This window comes from Myotis lucifugus, unplaced genomic scaffold (genome assembly GCF_000147115.1).
Source record: "Myotis lucifugus unplaced genomic scaffold, Myoluc2.0 scaffold_56, whole genome shotgun sequence".
In the NCBI taxonomy this organism is placed as follows: Eukaryota; Metazoa; Chordata; class Mammalia; order Chiroptera; family Vespertilionidae; genus Myotis; species Myotis lucifugus.
Window position 1 is genome coordinate 6,385,181 of NW_005871104.1, and position 11,998 is coordinate 6,397,178.

Here is an 11,998-nt window from a genome sequence, read left to right on the forward strand (position 1 = left end):
CAAAAATCAACAAGGCAGATGTTGAGATAGTAAACAACTTCAACTTGGGTGTGGATGAAGATGACATTGAGGAGCTCCTGAGGTTGTTCCTAAGGAATTGAGTTATGAAGAGTTGTTAGAGGAATTAGAACAGGACTGTACAACTGAAGAAGAGGCAAGAGGCAAGGAAACTGCAGGAAAAGAAAAAGAAGAACCCACAAGAAAATTCATGATGAAAGGTTTAGCAGAATCTTTTGCAGACCTCATCAAGCTCCTTAAAAAGTTTGAAAACATGGACCCCAATGCCAAAAGGTTTTCATCAATAGAGAGGAATGTTCACTGTGCATTATCTGCTTACAAGCAAATCTATAATGAAAGAAGCAAACCACCATGGACATATTTCTGAAAAGAGTGACACCTCCTCAAGAAGAGCCTCAGGCAGGTCCTTCTGGAGGTGTCCCAGAAGGCATTGTTGTCATAGGAGATGATGGCTCCATGGCTCCATGCGTGTTATTGCACCTAAAGACCTTCAGTGAGGCAAGATGTGGAGGTGGAAGAGAGTGATATGGATGATCCTGACCCTGTTCAGGCCTATGTTAATATGTGTGTTTATATCTTAGTTTTTAACACAAGTTTAAAAAGTAAAATAATAATAATTAATAACAAAATAAAAAACAGTCAATAGAAAAAAGTAACTTATTTATATAAAAGCCTAAGTGACCAGCCAACTGTTCGACCGTTCAACTGTTAGCCGCACTGACCACCAGGGGGCAGATGCTGAACGCACATGCATGGAAACATGGAACAGACTGATGAATCTCAGAGGGAAGGAGGAGGGGGGAGGGAGGAGGGCGGGAAGAGATTAACCAAAGATTTTATATGCATACTAGAGGCCCGGTGCACGGATTCATGCACTGGTGGGGTCCCTCAGTCTGGCCTGCGGGGATCGGGCTGAAACTGGCAATCCGACATCCCCTGAAGGGTCCTAGATTGCAAGAGGGTGCAGGCCAGGCAGAGGGACGCCACCAGTGCACAAATACGTGCACTGTGCCTCTAGTAAAGCTATAAAGAAATATTTTGTACAGCTGTACAATGTGTTTGTGTTTTAAGCTAAGTGTTGTTACAAAAGAGCCGAAAAGTTATAAATTTTAAAGTTTATAAAGTAAAAAAGTTACAGTAAGATAAAGTTAATTATGATTGAAGAAAATTTTTTTAAATAAATTTAGTATAGCCTGAGTGTTTGCCTGAACCATTATTCGGAGCTGATGTCCCACAGGGCTGGTTCTGAAATGAAGAATCACAGATCACACAGAGCTGGAACTGGAATAAAGGATGAGCTCATAGAGATTTTCTAGACGACTAAGTCAAACCACAAATAAGGAAATAGGTTTCTTCATCCTGGTGCCAGTACAGTTTATATTCCTATTCCATATTCCAGTGTGTAAGACACTTTCCCCTCTAGTCCCCTCCCTACCCCACAAGCAGGAGGAATCCAAAATTACAATGCAGCCCCGCACACTCCATTATGGGGGAAGGTCACCTTCCAGACCTGAAATCAGCAATGGAGCGCCCCCTGGTGGTCTGAGCACAGAAGCACAACTCCTTTAGAGACACTAGCCTGTATATTTTAACTGTGATTTTTCTGTAACATCAATAATCATCATTAGCATTGTCATCACCATCCATGGACCACAAAACTGCCCAGAGAAAGAGCCTTTCCTGAGTGTGGAATAGGATACTCAGGTATGGATGGCTGGTCTGGAGGCCTTTCAAGTCTTTTCAGTAACTGATATTGTTATAATTCCTATTGATATACAGTATATTCATATTAACATTATAATTCATATTATTAATATACTGATAGTGGTATAATTCCTTATACCTAGAGTGCTATCTTTTATTTTATTTTATTTTTAAAAAAATATATTTTATTGATTTTTTTATAGAGAGGAAGGGAGAGGGATAGAGAGCTAGAAACATCAATGAGAGAGAAACATCGATCAGCTGCCTCCTGCACATGTCCTACCGGGGATGTGCCCGCAACCAAGGTACATACCCTTGACCGGAATCAAACCTGGGACCCTTGAGTCTGCAGGCTGACACTCTATCCACTCTAGCCAAACCAGTGCTGGCTTAGAGTGCTATCTTTTAGAGTTTCTTTCCTCTCTCAAGCTTTGTGATGGATGAGATGAATGAATTTAGAATAATAGACAATGGGGTCTCCACATAAATGGGAACCACTGTGTAATTATGGCCCCTCCATTCACAAGTTTTGCGTCTGGAAAACAAGATGCAGGACCCTGCCCAGTTTCCACTCATCCTATGCAGAGGGATGTTTGTGATCACCACCCTGTACATAAGCCCTGGGACTTGGGGCTACCTTAAGTTTTTGGTGCCACCACCTACACATGCATCATCTGAAACCTCTCCGATGGCTAGTGAGTGAGTTCAGGCCTCAGAGCCAGAAGGATGACATGCAGGTGGGGCTGGCTTAAGTTTAAGGTCCTAGAGAACAGAAAATCATATTTTAATCTAACGTATAAACAATAAGTATTTGGAAAAATATAATATGATAACTTAGATTTATTAGTAGTTGTCTGAGTTACTCACACATCATTAAGAAGAAGGAGAAGAAAGAATAGCAAGTATTTATTGAATATTTCCCCTGCACAAAGTGGTTTCCAGACATATCTAATTCACCCCATCTACCACATAGGACATAGAGTCCCAGGTCAAGGAATCCTAACATGATCTGGCCACATTCCTTAGCCTCATACACCACCAATTCATATTCTACCTGAGAGGCTCTCTAACCTGGTGATGACTAAGTGTTATGGGAACTCAAAAGGAGAATTAATCCTGACCAGGGAACAGAGAGGCGTCACAGAAGCCTCTGAGACTTGAACGACAAGCAGGAATGTGAGGGATTGCGAATAGAGGGAAAGAATATTCTTGCCCTAACCGGTTTGGCTCAATGGATAGAGCGTCGGCCTTTGGACTCAAGGGTCCCAGGTTCGATTCCGGTCAAGGGCATGTACCTTGGTTGCGGGCACATCCCCAGTGGGGGGTGTGCAGGAGGCAGATGATCAATGTTTCTCTCTCATTGATGTTTCTAACTCTCTGTCCCTCTCCCTTCCTCTCTGTAGAAAAATCAATAAAATATATATTTTTTAAAAAAGAATATTCTTGGCAGAGGGAACAGCACATGCAAAAGGCACCAATTGTGAAGGTGTATTGCATGATCGGGGAGTGGCTCTGTCTGATATGGTTGCAATGTTGAGCACATGGAGTGGAGACAGAGGAAGGGACTGTTGTGAGGTGAGATGGTGGGAAATTGGACTGGAAATATGATGGGCTTTGAATCCCAGCTCAAGTTTGGAACTCTTTCCTGTAGGCAATGAGATGCCATTAAAGGCTCTTTGAGCATTACATTGGCATAATTACTAATCTTTTCTCTGTGTTATGTCAGCTAGAAAGCATTTTTATTTTCCCTATTTTTTTTAATACGTCCTGTATGGTTAGCATGTCATGAGCATAGATTTTCCAAGGCCATCAGATGCAGCCCCTGCCTTTTAGCAGATGCAGAGGATATCCCCATTTTACAGGTAGGCAAAGGAGGTTCAACAAAATAAAGTGACCTAGGTAATTAGTGGTAGAGGCTGAGTTAGGATTCAGATCTCTTGAAACGCAGTCCAGTTTTTCCAACACACACATCATGCACTCTATGACCTCAAATTCAGTTATGAAAGAGAGCATACTATTTCTAAAGTGCAGGCAGTTTCACCCATCACCCACTCTTTTTTTTAATTGATGAGAGAGAGAGAGAGAGAGAGAGAGAGAGAGAGAGAGAGAGAGAGAGATTTGTTGTTTCGCTTATTTATTCATTCATTGGTTGATTCTTGTGGGACAACACAGACAGGGCTCCCCCAACTCATTGAATAGATGTCCCTGAAGGAGTTGAGATGGGAAACGTGACTCCACCATCTTCTCTGTAGGACTTGGTGCTTTTCATGCCCTTCCTGGAGCAAGGCTGTCATTGCTCTTAAGTGTGATTCTAGTGCCTGGAGATATGTGTATAATTTTCCCTACTATATGGCCTCTAAACACATTCCTGTATTTTAGGGTGTTTAAGGGATTACTCAAGGCAAACCCCAATTTCCATCTTGTGCCCTGGTATGACTGGTCTCCCTGCTGTTCCTCAGCAGGTCCTCAGGAGACTGCTGGTACTGCAGATGGGTCTAATGTGGAGGCAGTGCTAGGCACCGCTGCATGAATAGGAGGCCCTACCCTACTTAGTTCTCTATAATCTACTATCATCCTCCCAGGGGCATCTGGCTTTTTACTGGCCACAGTGAGGTGTGTACAGGGTATACAGGGCCCACACAGTGGAGTTCTTGGGCAGTTTCCTCCATTTCCTGTGTCCGTCTGGTAGTTGGTATTGTTTGACCATCACCACTCTCTACAATTGCAGTAAACTAACAGGTTCCTGGTTGACATTGCTTCACCCACAAGGAGAAGCTGTTTACAGGACACTGCCCACTTCTCCAATAGAGGTTTGTAAAGTCTGGCCTTGCAAGTGGTAAATGCCAGATATGTTCTCTGGGGACTGGGGCAATAAACATATACTCTCAGAGGGGTGGGAGGTAGAGCACCCAATTTACAGAATTAGGGGGACTTTCCTGACCATTATAGTCTGGCCTTTATAGCTGTCTATAGCACTAAGACAGGGGGGAGGCAGGTAATTCTGAGGATTTCCATGTATTAGGGTACATTCAGAGCCAGTGTCCACCAAAGCAGTTGCCCTCTGTTTATTTCTGGGAGACCAATGACTACTGAGTTCCTATTAAAGTTTCACAATGGCCCTCACCTGAGGATGACCTTGGTCTTCATCCCTCTTAGGGAGTGGGAGGCACCCAACCAGAGAGGGGGAAATCCCAGAGGGCCCCCTACAGCAGTGTTAGTAGGATTATGGAAGACTTTAAAACCTGAACAATAGTTCCATCTGACACTGTTGGCTCCCTTCTGGGCCCCTCTACACTAGACACTCTGCTACTCTGAGAATTTGTTGCACTTCCTCTATAGATTCTCCTGGTCCCCCATGCCCACAAAGATCTCCCTCATTTGGCCAAGTCTCCCTACATGATAGCATGACCCAATCTGTGAGAGGAGGTGTGCCATGAGTTCTGGGGCACCATGCAGTCACTGTTGGAGAGTGGAGTGTGTAGTAATCTTATTCATTTTCTCTGATTCTCACTGGTTAGAGAAATACCATCACCCCCTGTGTTCCATGGCCACACTGGCTAAGTGGGTCTATGTTACCTGTGCTTTTGCTGAAACATCAATTAGTTCAGCGGATGTGTATTCCCTCATCATTAAAGTCTCTTGCTTGGAAGGTTGTCTTGCCTGTGGAGGTGATTGCTACTGCTGTGCTTTTGCTTTCCTCAGAATCAAAGGTCAGGCGGCATGGGGTATGTCATCTCTCTTACCATCTGTTACTGCAGTATCCACTTTCTCACTGTCTTCACTTTCTTATGGGTTCCATTGCTTTGCATCCTAACCTGGCTTAGGCACAAGTGCTATGACCTGAGGTCATGACAGCTTGTAGCCTCCCAGGTATGCAAAGTGACAAGCTTTCTAGCTTATTATCATGTTCCCCAACTCTTATTAGCTAGTCCCAATGCTAGAAAATGTGTAAGACAGCCTTACATCCTTTTCTAGTTTTAATTCATCCTTCAATTTCCTGACCCTGGCTTCTGCCTCTAGCTGGGTGTCCATGGCCAGCTGAAATGCCCGTAAGAGAGGCCAGCCCATAGCTACAGCCGTGCACTTTGCTTCTTGCCACAGTGTGCAATGCATAATTCCTTAAACAAGCGCATGAGACCAGCTGGTGTTTTCAGTGTCTCCATACTCTCCCAGCGGCCCACGTGCCTCTAAACATACAGGCACTGCTCCCCACATAGAAGTAGGTGGCCAACCCAGGATTTCCACACTGATGTCTCTTTCCCAAGACCCATTTCATAGGTCTCCTGGCTGGCTCACCAATTATTACAATGCACAGACACAGGGAAAAGCCCGCAGACTGAAAATCTACCTTCCTACGTGAAGGGCAGGGAAAGACTGAAGAAAGAGGCTGTCTATTCCAATCTGGTCATTAGTAGCTTAGTAAGGGAAACTAACAAATGAGTTGTGTCTTGGACTACTGCAAGATGAAATGGGTCCCGGAACCCCTTAGCGGCTGCCAGAGAATGATCTAGGGCAACAAGGGAGGAATACTCACGTGTACGAGTATGTGACTGCTACCAAGTATGGGAAATTGCTTTATATGCTTGACCAAGTCAGGACAACAAAAATGTTTTCCAGACCCAGGCTGTTCCTGGAGGCAGGGAAGGAGTGTGGTTTGTGTCAGAACACAAGGTGATTAAGATCAAAAGTCTCCCAGGGAGGTCTTTGGGAAACAGCCTCCCTTCTGGCCAAGGTCGGTCAACAGTCACAGCATGGAGCAGTCTCTCCTCCACACTCATCTGCAAAATGGGTGAGAGAATAGTGCCTTTCTTATTGCAATATTGTGATTTATAACAAATGGAATCTTCTGATGGATGCGTAGTCAGACATGTTATTCATGGCACCACTCGCCCATTATAAGAAATCTATTGTTTGACCATTCAGGTGACCAAAACATTATATTCGGTCTTTGTCAACAATTTTTAACTTCCAGCTTTCAAAACTCTTGGAGTTTCCTAAGGGCTGAGAGTATCTTCTATGTTAATGGGTGACTTTTGGGACACACCTAAGGATGGGAGTTGGTTGTTGGTTGCCAATGGAACCAACCATGTGACTAGAGAAGTGGAACTTTCATCCCCATCCCTGACCTCTGGGGAGGAGAGGGGGGCTGGAGGTTGAATCAATCACTAGTGGCCTATGATTTAATCAATCATGATTATGTAATGAAGCCTTCATAAAAGCCCAAGAGGACAGGATCAGGAGAGGGTCTGGAATGGTGAACAGCTGGAGATGCAAGGAGATAACTTGCCCTACGTTTCTCTTCCATCTGACTGTTCCTGAGTTATATCTTTTTGTAATGAACCAGTGCTTTAGTAAGTAGCATGTTTCTCTGAGTTCTGTGGGCTGGTCTAGCAAATTAATCGAACCCAAGGAGGGGGTTTATGAACCTCTGACTTACAGCCAGTTCATCAGAAGTACAGGTAACAACCTGGGCTTGTGATTGGCATTCTGAGTTGGAGGATCATTGGAACCTCCAATCTGTAGCTGATTGGGCAGAAACACAGGTAAGAGTCTGCACTTTCAGCTGGCATCGGAAGTGGCGTGGGGGAGGGGGTGAGGATGAAGGAGGGGGAAGAGGTACTGGTCTTGTAGGACTTGTTAAGGAGAACCACAGGCCCAAATTGGCATCTCTTGTGCTAAATCCCATGATATCAATCATATATTTTATACCTGACCTAATTGCTGTTTTACTGTCTCCTAAAAATATAATCTTAATCAACCAGTCTGGAATTTTCTGGTCAACACCAAAAAGATGATCTGTCACATGGGCCTCTACATCCCCCATAGAAAGAAACTATCAGCATAAAAACCATTGCCTTTCCCTTCCCCCAAAGGATGTCCTGGTCTAAAATAATCCTTTCTTTTATTTTGCTAACAGCTCTCTTTGCCAACGTTCTTTTTATAAAAACCTCAAGTTTTGTACAACCCCTCCAATCACCCTTCTAGTTGCTAGGTGAGATGCTGCCCAGTTCATGAACCACTTCATAAATCCAATGAGATCTTCAAATTTACTCTGTTGAATTTTATTCTTTAACAGACTAACCCTTAACCTCTGGAATCGGATGCTACCTCTGGGTAGATAGTGTCAGAAATGAGTTGCATTCTTGGACGCACTGCTGGTGTCTGAGAATGTTTGGTCGTGATGGAGGGTGGATTCCCTACTCACCCCACCATCGTGGAATTGGGTCAGGAAATCCAATTTAGTTAGTGTAGTGAAGTGGGATTTGCTACAACAGTCCTGGCTCACAGAATGATATAGTTTAAGATCTCTAGCCACCAAGAAGGTAATCAACATGGAGGAAGGGCAAAAGCAAGAAATTATTGAAGCCAGGTGGTATATTGTGAAGGAATTATTTCATTTTGTGGACCAGGTTTCTGAAGAACCTTTATTTAAATGAATTGTGAGAGTAACCAGTTTTGGGGGCTGTGTGTTTGGTTTTGAATGCTAGAGAGTGGAAAGACATGTTTGGGTTGACTCAGGACCCACAGTTCCCTACGAAATAATCACAGATGGCTATACATGATCCAGAAAACAGGAGGTTATTCCCGAGGGAACAGCAAGCCTAGTGGACTGGTTAAAAGCCACTGTAAAGCGTTTATCCTGAGAATGGGGACTTCCCAACTCCCCCCATAAATTCCAAGTGGAACATCCCAGAGGAAGCAGCTGATACGCTTCGTTTGCAAGCCACGTGGACTTTATGATAACCGGGATATTCACCTGCCGAAGATACCCATTTCCCAGGTGACCGTAAATGCTGTGGTTAAGGGGGCTCCTTTCTCATGGGCAATCCAGGTAACCTCATTGTTGCAAAATAGAAAAACAGTTCAGGAAGCCTTATCAAACTTGGTGTCTCAGCTCCCCCTGATAGATTTTACAGATGTTCATAAAAACAGGTTACTTAACAAGAGAGTGGGAAGAGGGGAGAGTTAAGAGACTTCCTAACAAGATGGATAATGCTTAAAGGTTATTAAGAAATAAGGGGAATAAAGAAAATATTGAAAGGGAGGAACAAATTGGAAACCAAAGAGGGAGAGTCTTAGGACTTGTCCCAGTCGGGCAGAAATCTTTACATGGTTACTGATGAGGTTAAAACACAGGTTTTAATATAGCACTACCTAAGGTTGGGCAGACCAAAGGGAACCCCTGCTGGTAAAGGGCTTCAAATAAGTCTGCTCAATATACCTCAATTTGTAGAAATTTTAAAGCCTGGAGGCAAAAACTGCAATGAGAGACCTGACCAGCAATCACCTGGGGTAGCAGTTAGGCAATTAAGGTAAAGATCATCAAAAGGGCCCAGGTTACTTGGCTCAGCCCCTTGCAGGGGACCCAAAGCCTTTTTGCACAGAGTGGGTAAAAATCAGGGGGTAGAAAAGAGGCCTCCTTACTATGGAATTCCCATGAGCTGTGAAATCCAAACTTGTTCATTAAGTCCTAAGAGAGGCTACAGTTAGGAACATAAGAGTTGATGGAATGAAGGTGAAAGTTTGTTGAGTTGGTAAGTTTGAAATAGACATTATGTGAAATGGTTGCAGAGCTTTAGGATAGATTTCCTACAGGGTTCTCATGTGTAGGGTTCTCGAGATTACAGAATGCAAGAACTTCCATAAGCCCTAGCTCCTCCCAGAGACATCCCTCCCTCAACTGATTGTTTGCTTAAAGTTCCAGTTAGTCTTTATCATAACTGATTGGGGGACACTGCCCCTATCTAGGTATTATAAAAACAAAAGGCCTGTAAACCCATCCTTCGAGCAATATTAGTGGGCCATGCTGATGGGAACCAGTAAGATTGCCTGAGCCCACACAGTAGGATAAGGAGCTGGAGTGCTAGTAGGAACAGATTCTCTGTGCTATAGCCCTTTATTGGGCATAGACCGGGGTTTATGGCAAGAGCCTGGAGTGCCTCCTAGTGACAGCTTTTGGGATTTTGGACTAGGGAATTGAAACTCTCTAATGGGTGGGAACGGCAGTGCCCAGAAGAGTTCCATAGTAATGAGTTATATAAAGCATGGAAGTGGTTTATGCAGGCTCATGCTGCCTGGGGAATGCAAAAAAGGATACTCACAAGCAGGGAGCGTCTTTTTGTCTTTTCCTCAGGACTGACTCTGGAATCGCAGGAGGCGATGCTGGATTCTATTGTCACGTGGGCAGTGTCCTGTAAACAGCTCTCATCATCTAAGCTGGTTGATTTGTGGATGGCAGTTCCTGGGTGAATGAGCAACATCCTGTTTGGTAAGCTACTGTATTAAGACCAAGGGATGCAGCCCTGACCGGGTAGCTCAGTTGGTGTAAGCAACCAAGGTTGCAGATTCCATCTCCAGTCAGGGCACATGCAAGAAGCAACCAAGAGTCCTGGCGGGGAGGGTGGGGGGGCGTTCAGTTGGTTGAAGCATCATCCCAGGCACCAAAGGATTTCGGGTTTGATTCCTGGTCAGGGCACATACCTAGGTTGTGGATACTATCCCCGGTTGGGACGCGTACGGGAGGCAACCGATTGGTGTTTCTCTTTCACATTGATGTTCCTCTCTCCCTCTTTGCCTCTGTAGATGCCAAGCAGTTTGCAGCCATCCAGTAAATCTTATGTTCCCTAAACCAGGGACACTTAAGAGTCAATGGTTTGTACTTCTCCTCTCCAAACAGAGGGTAAATAACTTTAATCACCCTACTCAGGGAGACAGACAGCAGAAATCCAATTAGGACCATTTGCCAACCACACCCAGTGACAGATGAAGTTGAGAATAAACCTAATTTTGGCACATCAGCATAAAACTGATGAATATTCTATTGAGCTCCTCCCCTACAACCTCCCCTAAAACGCCCAGCCTTTAAAACCCCTCAAAACAAAGGTCTGGCACTTGCTCTCCCTCCGAGGAGTATGCCTGTGCCTCCCCCGTCTTCTTCCCCACAGGCATGGGTCTCCTAAACTCTAAGGGACCCCATGAGGCTTGCAGCCAGGGCAGCACTGGGTAGTGGCAGCTCATCCCGGGCAAACCCCCTGAGCCTGTCCCCAGGTTCTCTTCACTCTGACTTTCAGTGAGCCAGAGCAGCCCAGCCTCGGCTCATTTCCCCAGCCCTTCCTTGTTTCACTGTCCCCAGCTTTCATAAACATCCTCTAAAAATCTCCTGGACTCACGTTGTGAAAATTTTCCTGCACGAAGCCAAGAACCCACACACCACCAGCTAGCCCTTGGCAGGTCCCATTTCCGGTAACATCGTGATTGGCATTCTGAGCTGGTGGAGGTTGTTGGAACCTTCGTCTATAGCCAGTTGGTCAGAAGCACAGGTAAGAGCCTGGAGTGGGAGGGGAGGCCTTGTAGGACTGAATCCTTAACCTGTAGACTCTGATGCTATCTCTGGAATGTCAGAATAGAGTAAAGCACCTAGAATAGACTCAATACACTTGAGTTATTATTATCTAAGCGGGGAGGGGGGGGGGTGAGTGGTAGGAATCAACCCCAGGCTATAAAGTACTACCTGGGAGAACAAGATGGGTGATGAATTCCCATTTGGGAAGGGCTTTCATTGTTACTAAAGTTGCCAACTTCCAGCCCAAGGGAGCACTTATGTTCATTTCCCCCACATTACACAACCTCAGGCAAAGCATTTCCCGGCTCTCTGCCTTGGTTCTCTGGTTAGAGGGGCAACCTTCCCGTAGAACAGTGGAGCTCAAACTCTAGCCAATATCAGATCCACCTGGAGGACTTGGTAAAAATACAGAGGCCCAGATTCTCCTGCTTCACTGAGTTTGGGTCTCTGTGTGCTCTTCCTCCCCAGTAGATTCTGATACACATCGACTTTCCAAACTGCCATGAAAGAACAAAAGAAACAAGGCCTCTGTTTAAAGGAACCTGTTTAAAAGGTCACAGGTTTGGTTGGGCACATACCTTGGTTGCAGGCTCAATCCCAGCCTGGGTTGGGGCGCATGCAGGAGGCAACCAATCAACAATGTGTGTGTCTCTCTCTCCCCCTCTCCTTTCCACTCTCTCTAAAAATCAATGGAAAAATACCCTCAGGTGAGGATTAATCACAAAAGAAAGCAAGCTCTGTCCAGCTGCCGTGACTCAGTGGTTGAGTGTCGACCCATGAACCAGGAGGTCAGGGTTTGATTCCCAATCAGGGCACATGCCCAGGTTGTGGGCTGGATCCCCAATAGGGGGCATGCAAAAGGCAGCCAATTGATGATTCTCTAATCTATTAAAGAGGAGCAACGCTTCTATGACGTTCATTGACGTTTCTATG